The following is an 11780-nucleotide window of genomic DNA, read 5'->3' as shown; positions in this document are numbered from 1 at the left end:
TCATGTAACATGAACCCAAGGTCCTGGTTGAGGCCGTCCTCGTGTGGAACTTGGCGAGCAGTCTCTGCTCAGCGACTCCGCGTTGTCCTGTGTCATGATGGCCGCCTTGGAGAACACTTTGGTGTTCTAGCAACGACCAGCACAAGGAAAGCCACCACACCCGAGAAGGAAGGAAGACCACAGCCAAAGTGTCAGACCAGACCAAAGGACCAGACTGCACAGAGGACTACAGAGACCAGCATACAGGTAAAGGCCAATATCTGTCTGGGTACCTACCCGTCACGCAAAAGTTAAGTCAAGGTCTAGTATTGGACTTGAACTTTAGTGTTCCTGTAAGATAACTTATTTTGGTCGGGTGCTTGATTATTGATTTTGTGTTTAAATAAATATTGTACTAACAAAAAGTCTACTCGCAGTTCTTCGTACACTGCATAAGGGTTAAAACAGAATGTGAGGCAGGCAGAAGTTGGCACCCCAGACAGTTCATCGACAAGAAGTAACTTTGTTGCTCCAATATCAAATCCCACAGAATCTATATTGAATGATTATTTAAAACTCGGAGCCAACAGATGTAAACTCTTCAATGGACAAATGACTGTTCTTGGGAAATTGTTCATTGTGCATGTGTTGTTACAAACAAGGAGGATAGGGTAAACTCATTAGAATCCGGAGGGATTAGGACCAGAACATAGCCCAAAGTTGTACCCGCAGTCTGATCAAGTCCCTATCCCTAATCAAAATATAGAAATAGCACAGAGACAGAGAAGTATCCCATATGGGAAACAAAAATCAGAAAATGCATTAAGAAGAAAGGGTGGCCCCTATGGACAGAATTTTGCCAATACTGAGTTGGGACTGGAATCCCTAGGACATTTGGGATGATCTGAGGCATGTTTAGGGAAAACAAGCAGGCAAATGTGAGAAAGCCATAATGAGTTGCTTAGGACAGCTGCTAGGAACAGAAATGGAATTGAATACAGTTCGTAAGGAACTGGAAGAATCAAAGCAGGCACAGGAGGAAAAGGAAGAGGAGATTAAGAAACTAAAAGAAAAGCAGCAAGAGAGGATAGAACAAATAAAAGCTGAAAAGGACAGAGAGGTAGATGAATTAAAAAGAACTAACCAGGCAAGTTTATTACATCTGGGCAATTTTCAAACCCAGTATGAAAGAGCCTACCAAGATGCCCAGCATGCTGTCTTGGCCAAAGGTGAAGCCAAGCAGGTGGTAGCACGATCGGAAGCTAAGTGCACCAATCTGCAGGCAGCAATAAGAGCACTACATCAAGCCAACAAGGAGCAGATACAGACAACCACTGACCACTCCAAATGCCAGCAGAAATTTCACAGCTGGAATCCCTAATATTGGTTCAAAAAATATGTACCTCCAGGATAGTGGAGGAAGAGGAGATAGAGGATGCAGATTAGGGAGAGTCAAAAGAGAATGCTAAGTTGTACATTGTGCAAACCGAGGATTGGGGTCCACCACCATCTTTTCCAGGGGAAGTCATACCCACAGCGGCCCCAGATTCACCTGCAGTACCATTGCACCCACTGATGACTGAACGTCGGGTTCTCTCCGGAGTCTCAGGGCCCACCTATTACATACACAATCCTGTTTACGGTGGCTGAAATTGCAAATAAAATCACAACCTTTGAGCTTTTGGCTGACCCACACAGTTTTTTTGAGGATGTTAAAGCATTGACAAGGTCCCTCATGGCAGGCTGGTGCAAAAGGTTAAGTCTCACGAGATCAAAGGTGAACTAGCTAGGTGCAGAACTGGCTTGGCAATAGAAGACAGAGGGTAGCAATGGAGGGGTCTTTTTCTGATTGGAAGTCTGTGACTAGTGTTCTGCGGGGCTCTGCACTGGGACCTCTGCTGTTTGTGATATATATGAATGATTTGGAAGAAGATGTAGCTGATCTGATTAGTAAGTTTGCAGATGACACAAAAATTGCTGGAGTTACGGATAGTGATTGTCAGAGATTACAGCAGGATATAGATAGGCTGGAAAATTGGGTGGAGAAATGGCTGATGGAATTTAATCCAGATAAATGTGAAGTGATGCATTTTGGTAGGTCGAATGCATGGGGGAGCTATACAATAAATGTCAGAACCACCAGGAGTATAGACACACAGAGGGACCTGGGTGTGCAACTCCACAGACCCTTAAAGGTGGCAGCACAGGTGGAGGGGGTGGTGAAGAAGGCATATGGCATGCTTGCCTTTATTGGACGGGGCATAGAGTGTAGAAGGTGGCATATGATGTTGCAGTTATATAGAACATTGGTTAGGCCACTTTTGGAATACTGTGTCCAGTTCTGATTGCCACACTACCAGAAGGACACAGAGGCTTTGGAGAGAGTGCAGAAAAGGTTTATCAGGATGTTGCCTGGTATGGAGAGTATTAGTTATGAGGTGAGATTGAGTAAACTAAGGTTGTTCTCCCTGGAAAAATGGAGGTTGAGGGGTGACCTAATAGAAGTTTATAAAATTATGAAGGGTATAGATAGGGTGAACAGTTGGAAGCTTTTTCCGAAGTCAGAAATGACAAACACAAGGGGTTACAAGTTCAAGGTAAGGAGGGCAAGGTTCAACACAGATACGCGGGGACATTTTTACGCAGAGGGTGGTGGGGGCCTGGAATGCACTACCAAACAAGGTGGTCGAGGCTGACACGGTAGGATCATTTAAGACTTATCTAGATAGCCACATGAACAGCCTGGGAATAGAGGGATACAAACGGATGGTCTAGTTAGGAACACATGATCAGTGCAGGTTTGGAGGGCGGAAGGGCCTGTTCCTGTGCTGTATTGTTCTTTGTTCTTTTATTAGGCAGCAAAAGATAATGTATGGGCTAAATGAAAGGGAAGAAGTGAACCTGATACTCATGTGCTTAAGCAAGTCTGTACGGTCTGCCCTGGCAGCCCTTCAAAATGTTGGGGAACAAACCTTAAAGGAGCTCAAGGAAATGGTATTGACCATGGTAGGGTTTAATAAAGGGGATCCTGTAGATGGCTTAAATAAATGTAGACAGAGGAAAGAGGAACATCCAACTGCCTTTGCCGGTCATTTATGGATCCACTTCATGGGAGTACATGGGGCTAGATGAAATGAGGCCAATTCATCCAAATGAGCTAGGACATTAGTCTTGCACACCACAGAGGAAGGCAAGAAAGCCTGCGCTAATTTTGATCCCACAGAGACCACACACAGTGAAGCATGGGTTCTCCAGCAGTTAGCTCGAGTCTGGGACCAGGAAGTTCATGGACCCCCAATGTCACTGTCAGAAAGGGAGTCGAGATTGCTTCTGATGAGGGCAAGGCAGGGCCTAATATGGAGAAATGAGGGTAGAGAAGATTCCCAACACCAGAGAAGTACTGTTCCATCTTACACAGCAGTCCCGGGGAGAGATAGAAGGACATTTTTAATTGTGGCAGCCAGGACACTTTGCTTGAGATTGTAGGAGACCCCCCAACCACCATATACACAGTCCCTAAGACCACCAGCTCCACCAGTTAGGCCAGCTCCTAGAGAGAGCACCGCCTGCCACTGATCGAAGGTTCCGGTCAGCCCATGCATACCATGAGCACTAGCCCACTACTATAGCCAACTGTCCCTATGTATGGAACCCTAGATCAATGGTATCAGGCCTCCCCAACCTGGGGAGGTGGGATAGCATAGGGAGACCCTTACTTAATGGTGAGGTAAGAGGCCACCTCGTAGAATTCCTTTGGGATACCGGCGACTCCCAAACCATCCTGAATATATCAAAATTAAAGATGTTCCTTGGCCAACTAGGGCACAATCACACTCAGTGGATTCACAGGACACATGAAGGAGGGAAATATTACAGCCCCAGTACAGGTCCTCATAGGCAGCATGGCGTGTGACCATCTAGTGGTGTTCATTGACCTTCCCTCAAATGCTGAATACATACTTGAGTCTGATTACATGAGTAAACGTAATCTTTCATTTGACTCAGCTAATCACTGCATTTGGCAGATGGTTATGATTAGCAGAACAACATCAATCATTCGAGTTAGGACATATGCTAATAGGGTTAGCACAATAGGGGAATTTTGGTTTGATCCCTCAGCGATTAGTAGTGACCCAACCATCAGGGAGGTGCTCCAAAGAAACAATGGGGTGTTTTGTGCAGCATAAACATGATTGTGGCCAGATACCTGGGGAGGTGTTAATTGAAGGGCCATACCCTAAACCACAGAGAGGCAGAAGGGGAGGCGGCCAAAGTAATTGATAGTCTATTACAGTAGGAGGTATTGAGACAGATGGCATCCACAAACAATGCATTGATAGGCCTGTAAAAAAGGCAGACAGATCAAGGAGATTAATGATTGATTATTGGGAATTAAATAAGGTTATCCCACTCATGGCCCCCACAGTAGCCACAAGCCCTATCACCATGATGAGACAGGAAGCCCAGGCAAAAGTTTTCACAGTACTGGATATCAAAAACAGTTTCTGGTCCAGTCCTTTAAATCAGTCCTGCCATACAAGATCGCCTTTACCTTCCAGGGACAGCAATACACTTGGATTTGCCTACCACAGGGTTTCCATAATTCCCCATCCATCTTCCACAGGCAACTAGCTACCAGACTAGAAAAGTTTTCCCGACCTGAGTGCTTGGTCCAATATGCAGAAGATTTATTGTTACAGACTGACACCAAAGTGGAGCATGTAACATTGTTAGATGATTTGCTCACACTGCTCCACTCATTAGGCTGCAAAGTCAACCCAAAAAAGATCCAAATTTTGCAACCCAAGGTTAGATACCTAGGTACAGTGATTACCCATGGGAAGAGCGAGGTCGAACAAAAAAGGATAGACTCCACAGTGCACCTCCCACTGCCCTGAGACATGAGTGCCCTCCGATCTTTCCTAGGTTTAGTAGGGTACTGTCGGAAGCATATGGAGTGCTTTGCCACAAAAGCAGCCCCACTGTCCGAACTGCTAAAGAAAAACGCAACCTGGAAGTGGACTGTGCAGCACACGGCTGCAGTAACCGATTTAAAGCACACCCTTGCCACAGCACCAGCCTTGCTAGGCCTCAGGTCTACCAAATGCCTTAGAGGTTGCAGCCAACGACCAAACACTCCCAGCAGCATTATTGCAAGAAAGACATGGTAGACCAGACTCAGTAGTCTACACCTCACAAGTATTAGACCCAAATGAACAGGGCTTGCCTGGGTGCAAACAATTTCTGCTCGCGGTATTTTGGGCCTTGCACCATTTCGCCTATATCATCAGACTAAAGCCAATAGCCGTTCTCACCGAACACACCCAAACTCAGTTTCTGCTGGACAGCTGCTTTAAAGATGGCTTGGTGAGCCAGGTCTGCACTGCCCTTTGGACACTATAACTGCAGGGTTAGGGACATCGCTATAAAGCGAATCAAAGTACCCATGTTCCTGGCAGATCATTTAAATTGTGGGGGAGATCCACATGAGTGTCAGATTATAACCACAAAGGACACCACAGATCCATTTTTCCCAAAACAATAGAAGGCACAATCAGGGACAAAACAGACAGCCACTCAACAGATAGGCTCAGCCGTGGGAATTTATGCAGACGGTTCATCCACCATAGAGAATCACAGGATGTGGCATTTATGTGGAAAATCAAAAGGGACAGCCACTCTCAAACTACCCAGCCATCCCAGCCATTTGAGTGCTCAAGCTGCCAAACTACCAGCAGTCACATATATAGTGAGTCACCTAGATTTATTTCCAACCCCTGCCAACACACACTGTAGTAGCACATACATGTGCAACAGCTTCACTGAGTTCCTACTAAAGCCAGAGGTTTTGTGTCTGTGATCAGAAAGCCCCTGCCGTCAGCCCCCTTATTATTAAAGTATGTTCCGCAGGCCACCAAAGGGCGTACATATGGAATTATTAAAGTTAGAAGCCATCACAGGACCTCCTCACCTGGCAACAGTAGGGCCAATGCCTTAGCCAAGGCCAGTGCCCTTACGGGACCGTTTTGGCAGCCACCTGTAGGAGAGCAGGTAAACACGATGGCCATCTGCCAAACTAATATAGCCAACCTGGCCCAGGTGCAGCACACTGACAATTCCCTAAAACAAATTTTAGAGTCTACTCAGCCCCATATGAGAAATGGAAGGACAAAATACAGATTCAGAAAGTTTGATATTAAAGGCAGGCACTTATGTAGTCCCTACCCAAGACAGAAATCAGCTCATTTATTAGTACCACGATGGACATAGAGACAACAACCGAGTGATTAAAAGAATTGTTGGTGGCATGAACTGCATGATGACGTCGCCCATTATATCGACAATTGTTTAATTTGCATCCAGAACAACTCTGAACGGTATGCCAGAAAAGTGAAACTAAGGCACACACGTCCAATAGAAGGGCCCTGGACAAACCTCCAAACTTATTATATCGGCCCACTACCGCCATGCAGGAAGGATTTAAATACGCCCTGGTAATAATAGACACTTTCACCAAATGGGTTGAGACACTCCCCAGTAGATCCAACACAGTTAAGGCCACGACAAAGATGTCCAGCAGGTGTTTACACCATAGGGTCTTCTCCGTAGCATAGAGTCCAACCAAGGGACACATTTCACTGGGCAGGTGATACAGAATGTGCCATATCACCTACCATCCACAATCCAGTGGAATCGTAAAGCGCATGAACCAAAACCTAAAAGGGATCATTAGAAAGACAATGCAGCAAAACAACTCCACATGGGATACAGTACTTCCCTTTGCCCTCATGATGGTACGTAACACCATTTTCAATTCTACTGGATTCATTCCCCCCACCCCACCACTCCCCGCACATTAATGACTGGCTGACCTATGAAGGGAGCTGAATATTTATTGGGGTTTAACTTAACTGAATCTGCCGTCACAGTGCTCACCCATGAGAAAGACTCCAGCAGCTAACTGAAAACGTTAAAGCAGCCCAAATAGCCGAGCTGTCCGATTAGGAGTTAAAAAGAAACAGAGCAAGGCATATTTTGATAACAGGGTGCACCCGGTAGAATATACAGTTGGCCAGCAGGTGATGGTTTCCCTCTACAACCCCAGTTCTTTCTTGTCCCTGAGATATGCAGGTCCGTACACCATCACCGACAAAATAAGCCCCTCATTGTATAAAGTCCTAATCACCAACCGAAAACTGGTTGGTTCCACGTCAATCAACTGAAAGCTTATGTGACTCAGAGTAATCAGTTCTACCATCTCTCATTAGAGATAGGGAAGGATGACACTAGGCGACTGGAATGGCCTCGCCCAGGAAATGTATTTCTTCGGACATCTTCTCATCCACTCTGAGGCTCAGACCAGACCCTTGCCCCTACCGCACTGCAGCCCAGAGCCTCATCAACACCTGAACTGCCCCTGGGGTAATGATTGACCCAGACATAACAGGAGACTTGCGCACCCTAAAGGGCTGGCGTGACTTGCTTGGATATCAGCCCTTACAACATTATGGATTCCCCCATAAACATAAGCCTTAACAGCCCCAGACCCAACAGTGAGGCCCTGACAAAAGGACTCCGGGTTACTTTGATGGGAACGCCCGATGTTGCATTCCCCACCTGGGTAAGGGACCAGACACATAGATTAATTAGAATGGAAGATGAGAACAAAAAGAACAAAGAACAAAAACAGCCCAGGAAACAGGCCCTTCGGCCCAACGAGCCCACGCCGCCATCTCAACACCACCAGTCCACCTCTCTACTCATGACCCCTATCTAATGTTTTATGGCCATCCAGATTGAGGGAAACTGATTTAGGGACAATTTATTCCTGCCAATCAGCCTAACAGCACATCTTTGGGGTGTGGGAGGAAACCGGAGCACCCGGAGAAAACCCACGCAAGCTTGGGGAGAATGCACAAACTCCCACAGACACCGACCCAAATCCATGTGTCTGCACAGCAATCAGTGATAGTCACTGAGCTGTCATCTTGCCAGTATCTGGTCCAGTTTAGACACACACTAACAACATGAAGCACTAGGCCAATCTCGAACAACCAAGAGCAGCCCCAGTACAACCCATCGCCTGTATGCCCCTCGTTGGACACAAGGCGGACCGACTTAAAACCTGTGAATGAAAAGGGAAAACAAAACATTATTATTGTACCATATCCATTTTACCTTACCAGGGACGTCCCAATGCTAATGACCCTTATTTAAAACAATCTCCTATATCCACCCATCTCCAACCCACTCATGTGCCTGTCTAAGTTACTCTCAAAGGACTCTAGCGTGTTTGCCTCCACCACCTTGGCAGAGCATTCCATACCCCCACTACCCTCTGTGTGAAAAACCTCCCTCTAATATCTGTGTTGTACCTCTCCCCCCTCACCTTAAGTCCATGGCCCCTTGTCCTATGTGTCTCTATCATAGGAAATAGCTTACCTCTGTTTACTCTATCTATACCCTTCATAATCTTATATACCTCTATTAGATCCCCCCTCAGTCGGCGTCTTTCAAGGGAAAAGAGCCCCAATTTCTTCAATCTTTCCTCATACTCCAGTCCTTCCATACCAGGCAACATCCTGGTAAACCTCCTCTGCACTCTCTCCACAATCTCCACGTCCTTCCGGTAGTAAGGCGACCAGAACTGGACGCAGTACTCTAAATGCAGCCTAACCAATGTTCTGTACAACTGCAACATTAGACTCCAGCTCTTATGTTCTATACCCCTTCCTATAAAGACTAACATACCATAGGCTTTCTTCACCACACTCTCCACTTGCACTGCCACATTCAAAGATTTGTGCACTTGCACCCCCAGGTCTCGCTGCGATTCTATACTCCTTACAGGCTTACCCTTTATCATATAACTCCCCCCTACATTATTCCGGCCAAAATGCATCACCTCACATTTATCCAGATTAAACTCCATTTGCCATGTATCTGCCCAATCAACCAGCCTATCAATATCCCGTTGTATTGCCAGACACTGCTCCTCACTGCCCGCCAATCCAGCCATCTTGGTGTCATCAGCAAATTTGCTGATCACACCACCTACTCCCTCTTCCAAATCATTTATATACACTACAAAGAGAAGAGGTCCCAGTACTGAGCCCTGCGGCACACCACTACTGACAGACCTCCAGCTAGAAAAAGACCCCTCCACAACTACTCTCTGACTCCTCTTTGCAAGCCAGTTCTCTACCCATCTAGATACCTGACCACATATCCCATAAGCTTTAATCTTCTGTACCAACCTACTATGAGGGACTTTGTCAAACGCCTTACTGAAATCCATATAGACGACATCAACAGCTCTTCCTTCGTCAACCGTTTTTGTCACCTCCTCAAAGAATTCTACCAGATTCGTAAGGCAAGACTTTCCCTTGACAAAGCCATGCTCCGTATCCTTAATCAGATCGCAACGCTCTAAGTGCGCATACATCCTATCCCTAAGAATCCTCTCCATCAACTTACCTACCACTGACGTTAAACTCACCAGCCTATAGTTACCCGGGCTATCCCTCCTACCCTTTTTAAACAACGGTACCACGTTCACTATCCTCCAGTCCTCTGGGACCTCACCTGTGTCCAAAGAAGAGACAAAGATTCGCGTCAGAGGCCCAGCAATCTCATCCCTCACCTCTCTAAGCAGCCTAGGATAAATGCAATCGGGCCCCGGAGATTTATCAGTTTTAATGCCAGCTAAAAGCCCTAACACTTCTTCCCTTGTAATCGATAGATCTTTCAATTGGTCTACCGCTCCCTCGATGACCATACCAGACATCAAGCCCCTCTCCTTTGTGAATACTGACACGAAGTATTCATGCAGGATCTCCCCCATTCCCTCCGCCTCTAAGCACAATTCCCCGTGTCTGTCCCTGAGAGGACCGATTTTACCCCAGCCACCCTTTTGTTCTTAAGATAGAAGTAAAACGCCTTTGGATTCTCCTTAACCCTACCTGCCAAAGCCATCTCATGCCCCCTCTTTGCTCTCCTAACTCCCCGTTTAAGATCCCTCCTACTCTCTCTGTATTCCTCCAACGCTCTCTCCGTTCCCAGCTGCTTCGACCTGACATACGCCTCTCGTTTCTTCCTAACCAGGTCTTCTATATCTCTAGTAATCCACGGTATATCTCTAGTAATCCACGGATAAAATCCACGGATGAGGATAAAAGACCCCCAAATCCAGATCCAAACACAGACCCCACAGTTCCGTCCAATGAACAGACATGGACATGGAAGCCAGCTGAGGAGGTAATAATGGAGCCCCATGAGACAAATTATTCAGAGGATGAGTCTCTGTTGGGCAATTTGTTAATGGAAATGCTGAATAAAGAATTCTAAGATGTTCCAAATGATGAAATTCAGTCTATAGTACAGACCAATGCAAGATACAAGAATCTCTGATGGAAGCACCGATTCAAAATCCTGCAACCTGCAGGTCCACCATGACTAACTGACAGTAAAATGTCCACGCTCAAGCACAACCAACTCTTTCTTATATTATCTGTACGATTAACTGGGTTATCTACAAGGTCTGAAGCCGTGCCCTTTGGTTGCCTTTCTTCAATTAAGACAAATCATTAATGTAACTGTGCCAAACTTTAAAATCATTGAAGCAGCTATGCTAAGTTTTAACATCATTGAGGCAGATTGAGGCAAATTTTAACAACATTGAGGTGGCTGTGCTAAACGTTTAAACCATTGAGGCAACAGCTAAGTTTTAAAATCGTCAAGGCAACTGGGCGACATTTTAAATTCTTAGAGGCACTGTGCTAAATTTTAAATTTGTCCTGCCTTCAAATTCCAAGACAGTCATGAAACAGACACCTCTTCAGTTCATTACTGACCAACTGCTTTTTGATTTCCTAAGGCTAATAGTCACTGCTGTTAGACTAAAACAAGCCGCTTTGATTTTGCTGGCCAGTTAAACAAGCTCTTTTCTGACCACTCTACGACTCATCTATTTATTCATCTGAACAAAAATTTGCTTGGCAGTGGTTCACAATTCGAATTTTTAAAAAAACTATGACATGCAAGTGATAATCGATATATCCACGTCCTCCTGACCACACCACTGTCAATAATGTTCAAAAAATAGGGAGGGTCATGGACAGTTTAAATACATGTATATACATTAAATATTAGACGCGATAACAGCAGAAATTACATTGATCTCCTCAGGACAATGACGGATGATGACAACCTCATTGGACTCATCATCGCAATAAGCACATAGTTCACCGCAAGCCAGGTGAACTTTCAGTATCCTAGTTATTTATGAATTGCCCCACCTGATGCAGGGGAATGCGAGGATGGTGTGTTATGGGTGCATCCCGATAAGATTTATTGTATAATAATAAGATTAATTGTATAATATTTGGGTGTAACAATCAGCAGCTGATATACAAAAATCCAAATGAATGTTATCTGAGTGTAGCACGGGATTGATGGGGATTTTCAAATAATGGGTGCCCCAAAATTGGATGTCTATCTAACAGTCCAGAAAAAGGATTAGAGCTCAGGCAGTGGTGCCCCGGGACACTCATAGAGGGGAACTTTGCATTGTATGAAATAAGAAATGGGCCAAAACCAACCCCAGACCCATCCCACTCGATTTATCCTGAAGTCACCCCTGGATCACAGAACAGATTGATACTAAAACTCACAGGGAAAACCCTGTATGACCACATCCACCATGAATTGTTACCTGTGATGGTGGATATAGCTGGGACCCAACTGCCAGATTGGTGCTCTCCTCAGTTTAAGAGATTATACCTCCACTTGACTTGCAGACT

This window comes from Carcharhinus amblyrhynchos, chromosome 11 (assembly GCF_965287045.1).
Source record: "Carcharhinus amblyrhynchos chromosome 11, sCarAmb.v2.hapA, whole genome shotgun sequence".
NCBI lineage: Eukaryota > Metazoa > Chordata > Chondrichthyes > Carcharhiniformes > Carcharhinidae > Carcharhinus > Carcharhinus amblyrhynchos.
This window is presented reverse-complemented; position numbering follows the sequence as displayed.